This window comes from Macrobrachium nipponense, chromosome 3 (genome assembly GCF_015104395.2).
Source record: "Macrobrachium nipponense isolate FS-2020 chromosome 3, ASM1510439v2, whole genome shotgun sequence".
NCBI classification, from domain to species: Eukaryota; Metazoa; Arthropoda; class Malacostraca; order Decapoda; family Palaemonidae; genus Macrobrachium; species Macrobrachium nipponense.
The window spans coordinates 47,812,905-47,822,904 of NC_087202.1; the positions used below are offsets into that span (position 1 = coordinate 47,812,905).

Sequence of the window (10,000 nt, forward strand, 5' to 3'; positions counted from 1 at the left end):
GTAATAATGAAAAAATAAAATATCAGCAATAAATGTATTAATAATGACAGAATCTGCAGATGACATTTTGCCAATACAGAGATAAGTTCTTTTAAGGGACAAAGGCCTCATTTTCTCATCTTTCCCACAATTTAGATCTTCTTGCTTCACTCCTCAGGATGCTTTGTATGAGCGAGTTGCTGCTGTTTCTCACTCGGGTTATCAGACTGGACATTGTTCGCCAAGAAATTAGAGAGTAGGGAAAGAGTGAGAGAACCGACAAACCATAACATTGTTTCCATAATGATTGAGGATTTTGCACAAAACTTGTTAGTACCAACGTTGACCACAAGATTTCGTAATGTCCACAAAAGTACATATTGAAATGAGTGAGTTGAAAAGGACCCTTCTCCAGAACATTTCAGCTTTACGGAAATTCGAAATTATTGGAAAATAGTTTGCAAAGGAATGTTTCCTAAATTTCAATATCTTATTGCAAAAAGACGGCATTCTAGGAATAACATGACCAGTTACCTCTATACATTGATATATAATATCCTCAGAAGAATCATAATTAGATTTGTACTGAATCCTAATTATTCTGTAAAAATTCAGTTTGTTCTGTATCCTCAGTAAAATCGTAATTAGATTAGTACTGAAGCCTCATTATTCCACCTAAATTTAGATATTTTCTTTATACATTAGCGTGGTCAACGAAGCCAAAATTGCATGGGACCCATTAACAGTTTGATCTTTACAGTTATCTTTTTTTCAGGAAAGTGGTAATTGGTTGAATCAAATTTCCTGTCGAATCTTAATACTTAATAGATATCTCTACTATGGGATATGAAATTGGGTAAATCTAATATCTAATGAGCTCTTCCCTATTTAAAATGGCAGTCAGGAAAGTCGAAGTAAGGAAAACTCAGGTTCCAATTGGCTCTCTCGTACATTGAAATATTTTCCGAAATTGGACTAATCCAGTTTCCAATTAACTAGATTATACGGACTTATATAAATTTTGAAATGAACAAATATACCAGATACCCATTGGCTCAATGTTGCATGAAATGTCTAGTTTGTGTATGGCATTATTTGCTCTATGCAATCAATGATATACATCCGTTTATTAACCAACTTAATGCCAGTGGAAAGTTGAGTCATGAAATATTAATATACTAATGGTGGAAAATTAATGTAATGTTTGCATTTTATTAGTGTTTCCAGAAATTCCGTTATGATATCCTTTGATCAATCAGATAGTAATAAAGATACATACTTATATACATGCATACACACGCACATATGTACGTTATATATATATATATATATATATAGTATATATAAGATATATATATATATAATAATCATATATATTATTTATATATTATATATGTATATATATATATATATATATATATATATATATATATGTGTGTGTGTGTGTGTGTGCGCGTGTGTGTGTGTGTGTGTGTGTGTGTGTCTATAGAGAGAGAGAGTGAGAGTGAGTCGAGGCAGAAAGAGTGATAGAAACTAGGTTTATGTAAGACAAGTCTTGACATTGAAATCTGTACACCCCAACCTGTACGACCTGAGCAATATAGACTTAACATCGTTGTTATTTAGTTTAATTTCAACTGCACTGCGATACTTCCTAATTATTTCTTCTGGTCATAATCTCTGACCATTCACCCTATATGGCTCTAGGCACAACCTATCACTCACACACGCACACGCACACGACACACACACACACACACACACACACATACACCTACAAGAATTATTCGAAGAATAATGACTGCAAAATTCCCGGCTAAGGAAATAGCCATAAATTGCCTTACTAATAAATTGTTAGATTTACAGTTAATCTTTTTATAAAGCTTTCATGATGAATTAGGGGCCCACTTGAAAACAAAAAATACGTAGTCACAGTATGACTTCTCTTTCTCTATCCTAGCTGAAAAAATAAACTGCACTTAGTTGTCACAGTAAACCTTTTGGTATTAACAGACATTTCTCTCTGACAGAGAGTTATATATAGCTGGCCTCTTTGTACTCGAGTACTTTTCTTCCATGTCACGACTGCAGATAGCTATTAATGGTGAGCAGTGTTGCATGGCTGGTAGGGGCTTAATAGAGTATGTGAACCCCTGTAGACTTGCTGACTGGAAAACAATAGTCGAGAGCTGAATTATAGGTGCGGCTCAGTCATAGATCTGAGTGGTCGTGCTGTACTAATTGTTTCTAATTTTAAAGAAATTTAACTTGCGGAGGTCTTTAGGTAGGTCTGGCCTTCTCTAGGCTGATGTCATTTCAGACCACATCCTCACTGGCAGGGCCAAGTCAAGGAACTGTGACCTACTTGGTTCCATCTCCACAAAATAGTGCCAGTGCTATCTTTCAGACCTCCTGGCGAGAAGTGAAGGATTCTTACGGGCGTTCGACCATTTGTGGGTCCAGAGGAAAAGCGGAGCTTGATATATGCCATTCAGTAGGATTAGTGTCGGAGGTTAAAGAATGTGTTTCTGCTGCGGCTGAGAGAAACAAATGCGAAATGCAGCGGCTCTTTCTGCGTTCGTGTTTTTTATTTAGTAGATGGACATTAAAAAAAATATGGCTTTCAGTGTGTTCGTTTTTTCGGTTTTTTCTGAAAGGTTAAAAAATCATATGGTAGGAAAATGTGTAGAAAAATTTTAAGGGCTCAAGATAGCGTATGGATTGATGTTATGAGAAATATAAAGGATTTAAAGATGGGATCACTGAGTTAAGGAACCTTTGCTAGTATAGGCTCTTCATGTCCCCCACAAGGAGCGTTTGCCTTTCACCTACAGGATTCTATTTGACGCAGGCTCGCTAAGCATTCTGATGAGCCTTTAGTCTGGTTCTAGAAATATGTATGTTTGTATAGAGATATTAGTCATCGATTTTTAAGAAAACCTTATAACCATGACGTGCTTCAAGGAAAGTGTTCTTTTGTCCTGTTGACGTATCTTGCGTGATGCAATAAAAATCTTATCTAACTACTTGAATATAGAGGAAAATACAATTTGAATGTAATCATGGTCAATTCCTTTTCTTGCTATTAGATAAATCCAGTTTTTTATTTTATTCTTCCCAGCATAAATGTCATTCCAGAATTTTCTATCCATATTACAGTTGCCATATTAACCTCTCATTTTATTCGGAATTTGGTGAATCTAGTTTTATGGTTCCTCGGGCATCATCTCTGTCAGATTGCTAACTTTATCAGATTATAACATCTTCAAGGTCAGCTATTAACAATTTCTTACTGTTTTATTGGTAGGGACCTTATTCTTAACTTTGACGTGATTTTTCTTGATCACAACACCTCAGTTCCCGTTACATCCCGCATATTAAGTATAGTGATCAGAACAGAAATATAGTCAGAATTGAATAGGAACTAATTTTCAATTATTTATTAAAAGAAACTTTTAATGGAAGAAAAACTTGACTTTTAAGAGAAAAGCAAGACCATATTTATATCATCTGAATTTAGTTTGAAATGACCGTTGTACATTCAAGGAATTATTCGCTTTGTGTAACTAGAGTGATGTTCACCCATTTATCCTTCCTTTTAATAAACTTAGGTTGACCTGTGAGTGTCGAATAAATCGTGGTTGATTGATTTAACGTCAGAAGAGGAGTTGATTTTTTATACTATAACATTGCAGTATTTCTTTTTATTTTATTTTACATTTCATGAAGGCATCTCCACAAAGCACAAATATGGTGCCCATGTAAAAAAAAAAAAAAAAAAAAACATCTCTCTCTTAAAGATGTCGGCTCTCGCCAGTTCAGAGTTATCTAATATCGCGGAAGAAAGTTCTCTCTCTCTCTCTCTCTCTCTCTCTCTCTCTCTCTCTCTCTCTCTCTCTCTCTCTCTCTCTCAGGGGTAAGGAAGCGATAATGGCTACCCTTGAGCGTCGAGAGACTTACTTCCTCAATTATCTTGATTAATTTTCCTCTCCTTTTTTTTTTATCTTATTGCAAATCTGAGTAACTTCTTGATGATGAGTTCCATCGAGACTTGATTGAGGCGTCGAGGCTCATATCTTGAGAGGAGAGACGAAGTCAGTCCTCCAAGTATCCATTCACTAATATTTCTTTTATTTTTGGGATGGAATTTTCTCTGGCGACTTGCGGAAGCGAAATTTTCCATTTTTTGCCAGAAATTGCAAGTTTTCTTATTATTATTATTATTATTATTATTATTATTATTATTATTATTATTATTATTATTATTATTATTTTATTAAAAATAATGGCAGAATTCACAGAATTGATTTTATATAAAATTCTTTCAATTCTCCTGATGATTTGTCTTTCTGGCAAGCTGGTATTATAAAGCAGCTGTCCAATATTCATCGTGCTGTAGGTCGTCAACGGAATTTCGGGCTGGTGTTATCAAAGGCAAACTATAATACCAGCGTGCCAGAACGATAAATCATCAGGGGAATTGAATGAATTTTATATAAAATCAATTCTGTGAATTCTGCCATTATTTTTTTAATAAAACGTGTTTGAAAGAAGGTCTGTTTCCAGCATACATATTATTATTATTATTATTATTATTATTATTATTATTATTATTATTATTATTATTATTATTATTATTATTATTATTATTATTATTATTATACCTCTAAATTGCTGTAATCAGAAATGATTAGAAAATATACCACAGACGCTTCAAATTGTTAAAAAAAAGAATTCCTTACATACAGTTTATAAGAATCTTTCTTATAAATGATAACAATTATTGTTGTTTTATAGTTGCTATTTTATAAGGCAGGTTCTTATTTATTTCACTTGCGGAATATTTTTAAAGCAATTTGATGTCTGTGATATATTTTCTGAGCATTTCTTGACATTCCTTGTGAAACAGTAAAAGCAAACGAGGTGAACAATAACCAAGTTTAGGAGAACAACTAGAAACTTTAGAAAATAATCTATAACTTTAAAGATACGAACAATGACTTTGAGGATGCCTTGTAATATTTTAAGAAAATAATACTCATAAAACAAATGTATAAGTCTAGTAAAATAAGCGGTGACTTTTAGGAAACATATCATAAAATTAGGAGAACAGCTGTTATGATAACAAATCAGTATCGACCTTTGAAATAGAAAAAAAAAAGAAAAAAAGACACATTATGAAACAGACATGTTCAGAAGTACATACAATTTCGGAGTCTTACTCTATCCTCAGTTTGGAGACATAATTACCAATGTCTCAGCACAGAAGAGGGAACCTTACTCTCCAAAAGTGTAAGTTCTTTTGAATATAATTGTTCTGTAATTGTGTTTTTGTGTGTGTGTGTTTTTTTTTTCTATCTCAAGGACAGCCGTTAACTTTAGAAAAAAAATAACAGTCCAAAATAACTACCGAAGAACTTAAGAAGTTAATACAAGCGGTTTAATTAAACTGACTCGTAAATTATGGAAAACCAACTGTGGCTTCAGGGGAGTGACCTGTAAGATTTTCACTTTCAGATTTGTTACGAATTCCTCCCTATACGCGTGGTGGCTTTCCTGTGGGAAAACTCTCTCTCTCTCTCTCTCCAATTTTTGTCGTTTTATTCTAGAGAGCTTAAAGATGCCATGTTACGCTGTTGCACCTTGTATGCAGTTTTACATGCATGTTGGTAGTTAAGGTCTTCTGGAGGTAAATAAGAGTCGGTCTATATATTCATGTTTGTATGTGTGTGTGTGTGTGTGTGTGTGTGTCCAGTCTCATGGTCAGCTTAAGTTGAGTTGAAGGGAGAGAGCTGATATTTATTAATTATTGGGTATTTTCTTCTGTATATTTTTACTTGAATCAGGTCATAAAAATCAAGCATTCATAGAATACATATAATAAATACACACATGCATTCCATGCATGTATATATATATATATATATATATATATATATATATTATATATATATATATGTGTGTGTGTGTGTGTGTGTGTGTGTGTTCTAACACACAAGAGGCTTCAGATTAGATTCCATAGTGGAAAGAACAATCCCTTAACAAAATTAGCATGCATCTATTGACTCAGGCAGTTAATAAGATACTTAGTTTTAGATGACTTTAGTGGCTTAGAAAGATTGTCAGAGAATCGGAAGGCTAATCGTTATTGGAGCCACTTCTCTGTAGGTGGAAAAGGTGGTTGGTAAAAAAATCTCTCAAAAAAATCTCTCTCTCTCGTCTCTAACTCTCTCTTCTCCTCTCCTCTCTCTCTCCATATATATATATATATTATATATATATATATATATATATATATATATATATTATATAACACATACATATATATATATGTGTGTGTGTGTATGAGTGTATGTATGCATGTTTATTATACCTGTATGTATAAAAATGTGCATAGATATGTGTGTATGTATATGTATGTACAGAAATTGCTCCAAATTTATTAATTCATGTCTCAGGAGAAATATAAAAGGCATCGAAACACCGAGTGCTGTTTTTTATCACACTTTTTAATAATTGCCTCACTTTAGTGGAGTTTCCCCCATAGTCCTCGCGATGTCCGGTTTGAAGATTTCCCTGTAGCATTTTGCGCGACATTCCTTTCTAGAATGAAAAAAAAGATGAGTTGCTTTGATCTACATTGGGAGGGAGGAAGACCTCTGTTGAGATTTCCCAGTAATTTCTGTGGCGTTGCATGTTAAGAGTTCAGTAAGGTAAGCTTTGCGGAGCTTCCCAGGATTTTCCACAAATCTTGAAAGTAGGGACGCGAGAGAGACCGAGAAAGACTGGCATAATGATGGAGTGCAAAATAGTCTTGATTTTATTATCCTCAAACATCAACCATTTCCAACTCCTTTCACAACCCCGTTTCTTATTCCATGTATCTATACTAGATTTCTCATTTCTCTGAATCCCTTCATCAGTATATCCATGTAGGATATGAAACAGCCAACGTTGCATTATTTTTTTCCCCCAGAACCTCTTATACAGTGTCACCCATTTTCTTGAATATACCACCTAACGGCGGTTCGTCTAGTTACTGAGGACTGCTACGGTTGCTGTAGGTAAATGCATAGCCTGAACAATGCTTTCCTGGAATGTGCTAATGGTTTGGGATACGGGTGTCTCGCACTTCAAGGTATAGGAGTGCCCTTAGGTGGCAGATGAGGCCCTTTGCCCAAGGCTGCTGTCATTCAATACTTTCGGTGTTCAAGTTGTCACGTGGCCTGAGGAATCGGGTTGCAGCTTCATACCCTGTATTGAATCGCAAAAAAAAAAAAAAAAAAAAAAAAAAAACAAAAAAAAAAAAAAAAAAAAAAAAAAAAAAAAAAACAAAAAAAAAAAAAAAAAAAAAAAAAAACGTTAACAGGAATAAAATTTCAATTCTTTAGGCGCAAGAACACAAATATATTGAAGACGCGTTGCTGATAAGCTCGTAGTGTAGATATATGGAGCAGCTAACTTTGTGGAAGTTTGCTGCACAGTTGGTTCATCCAAAGTTCAGTAGGAAAATGATGAATCTGACGGCTACAGTTTTATTTTATTCTCTAAGACCGCGTCTTACTGGAGGTTACGTTTAATGCTGAAATACACGCACCACAAACAAACACGGACAGCACTCCACCTACATACGTACACACACACACATACATACATATATATATATATATATATATATATATATATATATATATATATATATATATAATATATATATATATATATATATATATGCATAACACGCAAGATGACTCGCGTACATACTGCTGAGCGTCTCAGATGAAAGTTGAAATCTGAATTTTAACTTTAATTTGCAATTTCCTTCATTCTCTCTCCGTATCATAATTGCATTTTCCCGGAAAATCTGTTTATTGTGACACTGAAGAGATCTCACAGCGGCAATTTCCCTGAGCAGCTAAAGGGGTTTTTGGACTTCGAGAAAACAATGAAGGTTTGGGGATGCTTTCTCTTTGCACTTATTCTTAGGAATAGGTTTTCCAGTTTCTTTTTATTGGCTTCTTTTTCTTTTTAGGTCATGACAAACACCCATTTTGGTCTTTTACTGACGAACGAATTCCTGTGTTACTGGGTTGACAATATCAGTCATCTGTTTCTCAGAATGATATTCTGAAAGGTCTGAAAGTGCTCAAACCTGGCCTTTATTCAAGATCACATATTACTTTACTTGATGAAGAACTCTCTCTCTCTCTCTCTTCTCTCTCTCTCTCTCTCCTCTCTCTCTCTCTCTCTCTGGAAGGCAGTTAGTAGCCCAGAACAGCGAAACAAAGAAGTAGAAAGTTTCAGTAAATGAAGGACAATGAGACCTCACGAATATTTAACGTTTTAACAGTTCATCGCACCGATACATAATATTGGAAATTATACCAAGCTTATCCAGAGACTCATTTCGTAGCTCTATGGCTTTTCAGCAAGGAATACTTTGAAAATTAATTAATATCGTGTTATATAAAAGAAACTCATGGTCACAGGATCTTGTCAGAATCATTGTCAACAACAGTATAAAACTGTTAAAGCTGCAAGCGAAGAGATATTCAAATTTATTCTAGTCCGTCGATGTTCCAGTGCATACGCCCATGGATTTATGTATAAAGTCATATGCACTTATTAATGAATGTATAAGTAAGCAAGCCATTCTCAATCCTCCACTGAAAGCATTGTAATTCATGCGGACGCACGTGCTCATGTTTATAACTCCGTATGGGAGTGTGCATTCAGTCTCGTGGTGCACTGTAGGCATGACTTGAAGGTGTTTACTGCTTCCCTTTGGCCTCTAGTTGCATCAGCTTTTATACCTTTAACTTCATTCATCTTGTTGTCCAACCCCTCTGAGTATCATTTATTGCAAGTGAAGCGTTTCTCTCAGTTCCAGGTTTAAATCCTTGTCCTTCGTCTCACTTATTACCTGGATCTCTTTGTTTTGCTGCCCAACCACTCCAGCTCCCACCTTTCCCTGTCTGAAGCGCTCAGTGGCTGAAAGTGCTCCAATCCTTGGGGTTTTAGTGTTTTATTTCATGATGCAGTCTTTCATTCATGATACTGTTATTTTAATTCAAACCCATTTGTATGTACACCTGTATACAAACGCACACATTTCTATCTATCTATCTATCTTACTATCTATCTATCTATCTAATATATATATATATATATATATATATAATATATATATATATATATATATATATATATTATTTATATATATATATATATATATATATATATATATATATATATAATATATAGAGAATTTCTATTGGTTTGCATTGCGGACTAGAACCATAGGCCTCGGAAATGCATAAGTGTGCTGTGCTGTCTGTTTTTGTGTATAGAGTTCATATATATATATATATATATATATTATGTATATATATATGTATATATATATATATAATAAATATGTGTGTGTGTTTGTGTATGTATATATATACATATATATATATATATATATAATATATGTATATAATATATATATATAATAAATATGCGTGTGTGTTATGTATGTATATATATATATATATATATATATATATATATAGTTCATCAAAAGCTTTATTTCTCTTTTAGAGGGTTGGTGCAAGAAAGGTAGATCCCTCTCCTCCTCAGTGAAGCTTACGGATAAGAATGAAGTTTGTTCTACCCATAACTTTTTCTTGCCCCAAGCTGATACAAATATCAATTCGCAACTAGGTTTACTAGTTAGCGATCAGCTTAGATAGAACCACAAACCTTTCCTAATGCAATCCCTGTGCTTTACTATTGTGTAAATGTGTATGTATGTATGTATGCATGTATGTGTTCATATAAAAATACTCACTGGAATATATCAAAAGAGGAGGAGAGAAGCATTATTTTTTGCTAAGTGTCTTCGTCCTTTTCAAGTAAGGTTCGAGCCACTAATAGAGGTGTAGCCCTCTTCCTTTGTTTAATCTATATGAAGATTTTCACATTCATAACAGTTATTTTTTACAGCCTTTAACTATATAAGTATTACGCAGAGTAA

At 33.9% G+C, this 10,000-nt stretch overlaps 1 protein-coding gene across 1 annotated transcript in view; it reads left to right on the top strand.

Annotated features, from left to right (window-relative positions):
- LOC135222192 (uncharacterized) overlaps positions 1–10,000 on the top strand; it is a 349,661-nt gene that overhangs the window by 323,145 nt on the left and 16,516 nt on the right. The window lies entirely within an intron of this gene.